The 2,943-nt window shown below is 38.1% G+C and overlaps 1 pseudogene; it reads left to right on the top strand.

The window, feature by feature from the left end:
* Window positions 1–1,000: 1,000 nt before the first annotated feature.
* LOC122070000 overlaps window positions 1,001–2,943 on the top strand; it is a 5,616-nt pseudogene continuing 3,673 nt past the window's right edge.

Below are 2,943 nucleotides of genomic sequence, written 5' to 3'. Positions count from 1 at the left end.
TACCCTATTGAAGGTGAGTTACACACTCTCTCTACCTTTCATTCGTACTTGCCCTCTATCTCTCTTACCCCATTCCTTAATCTAGGCTAATTAAGCAACCTCAACTGAAATTCCTATTTTTCACCTATATGATTTACAAATTAACTTGGGGGTCTTGTGTAGGATACCTAATCTAGCTAATTGAACCACTCACATTTGGGTGGGGAGACTTCCCACATAAAAACCCCATCTTGAATCCCCAAACTAGACAACCTAAAATCTTAGATTTGGGCAGTTGACCAAACCCTCTATAATCTACCATCCTAACCTAACTATATGTTGGGGAAATGATGTAATACACCTAGAATAGGGGATTTGGGGCGATCATAAATGAGATTGGATACTAATGCATGAAACCCCGATCAAATTTTTCAAAAATGGATAACCTAAGCCCCAATTTTGGAATTTGACCAAAACCCCTATAATCTACCACCCTAACTCAACTATAGGTTGGGGAATTGGTGAATGAGACCTAGACTAAGGGATTGGGGTGACCACATTTGGGTCTAGGGACCCAATGCATGAAAGCCCTAATTTGATTTTCTAAAATTTAGTAACCAACACCCTAAATTGGGAAAATTGAACAAACCCCTAGTATCTAAGCCTCATAGGTGACTAATCACATCATTCCTAAGCTAATTAGTATGTGCATATGTTACATGCATGAATTCTAAACCTAACATATACAACCTACCTAAAATAGGTAAACCATAAGGTGGGGTTATGATCAACACCATAAGAAGAGAATTAAGAGTATATATAGCGTAGCCTAAGAACCCTTTGTGTTTCGTATGAATAGATCTGTCAAGCGGTGAGGTAATTTGGCACGAAGTCATTGGCAATACGCAACTCATAGGGATAAGAGGTGAGTGGGTGTTGTGAATGATTTTGAGGAATGTTTATAATATATTATGTATGCGTGTGTTCATAAATTGCATTATGAATCTTATTATTGTTTAAGAATTTAAATGTGCATATTGATATTGATGTTGGTGTTAGTGTTGGTATTGGTGTTGGTGTTGATGAATGGGATGTAGTGTGGTTGAGGTTGGTTTCGGTATTGCGTGCCTATAGAATGAGAGTGTGTGTGGTCATGGTTGTGGGTGCAGAGTGGCCGAGGTTGGAGAAGATTCTGGGACTACATTCCCAATCATAATTACCTCGTATTTGTGATATGATATAATTCATGTTAGAATGCATTGGGCTAGGAAAATAACCTAGGTGCTACAACCTCTTACCAGTAGGGAGAAAGGTATTGGTTAATCCCCTCCAATAGGGCCGAGGTTGTGGGAGATTCCAGTGGTCAAAGTTGTGGAGATTCTGGTGACTGAGGTTGTGTGTGATTCCAATGTTGTGACAAACCCTTGTGGCCGAGGTTGGTTCCAGTGTTGTGATTTATATGAGATTATTAATAGGGGTTTATCAGTACCGAAGTACACATGTAAGGACTGATATGCTTCTGACTCACAACTAGCTTGCATCGATGGAAGACCGTTAATAGGACCTTCGTGACCGGAGATACCACCTATGTTGCAGTAGCACTAAAACCCAATATGAACTTGAAATTGACTGACTAGGCTTGTGTGATAATAACCCGGATCATACATTCATTAAATATTGTTGAGCATTGTTGTTATTATTGTATTCATATATGACTGTGCTTGCTTGCATGTCCACCACTCACTAGGCTTTATGGAAGCTCATCCCATTGCTGCAATGTTTTTAGATGGTGATCCATGTAACCCTCCAGAGGCTATTGTACAGGATCTCTCCCTATATGGAGACAAAGTGTGGGTTGAAGAGCTAGCTACACAAGAGTCGGGATGTGTGTGCGAGGGTTGTACCTACGGGGCATTTTGAAGATGATGTTATCATTTTCTCTTTTTGTTTCTTTTTGGTATATATATTGGATGTAACTCTAAAGGGTGATTACTTGTAACTATGTTCAGGAAAATTAAACTTTCTTTTGTGTAAATATGGTATTATCACTAGAAGTTCACCAGTGGTATTATTCTACTGACTATTAAATACTTATGGTTAATTTTATTTTATAAATTGTAATCTTAAAATATTGAATCAGAGATCTTTGTTGGATTGTTAGATACAAGTGTATGTCCAAATCACCAATTTTCAGGTAAGTGAAGGCGGGGTGTGACAGTATCTTTAACAAGTTTTTCATTCTCTTCCCCTATTGCCCTAATCTAGCATGGCACACCGCTAGAGAAGTAATTGTTGTGAGGCGTACGGATAGTGAAATTAGGAAGAGCAGTTAGATTGTCTTCCCGCCAAGGCATTGTCAAATAGGTTGAGAAATTGGAGACTGTTGAGCCCACCAACAAAATTTCACAATGAACCAGAGATGACATTGTTGGAAAAAGCGAGTCATTGAAGCTCGAAAGAGTTGGACAAAGAGGTGGGGAGAGTTCTAAGGGTGTCAATTGGTTCGGTTTCAGTTATTTAGTTCGGTTCTAAATGACGATATGGTGAACCATAACTGAACCGAGAATCGACTCGGTTCCATATTTAGATACTCAAACCAACTCAATTCTGTTCGGTTTGGTTTTGGTTCTAATTCGGTTCTGATATTCGATTTTAATTCGGTTATATACCTCAGTTTTAATTCGGTTATGAAAAATGGTTCCACTTTTGAACCATGACTGTGATGGACCAAAGGTCATAATGGGCTCAAGTTACCAACTCGGTTCTCTAATTTTTGTCTTACATATTCCATCAATCATTAAGTCTCTTCAGATAATCATTCAAAATCACCTATTAAAGATAATAAAACCCATCAAAATCTGACCATAGCATAGTCAAAGCATGTATCAGTTTACAACCTACAGAATAAAATTGTAAATGCCATTCTCAAGTAAGATCTAAGCTAGAATAAAAAATAAAATAAAA

Source organism: Macadamia integrifolia, unplaced genomic scaffold (genome assembly GCF_013358625.1).
Source record: "Macadamia integrifolia cultivar HAES 741 unplaced genomic scaffold, SCU_Mint_v3 scaffold805, whole genome shotgun sequence".
NCBI classification, from domain to species: Eukaryota; Viridiplantae; Streptophyta; class Magnoliopsida; order Proteales; family Proteaceae; genus Macadamia; species Macadamia integrifolia.
The sequence above is the reverse complement of the archived record's forward strand: the minus strand, read 5'-3'. Positions and strand labels throughout refer to the sequence as shown.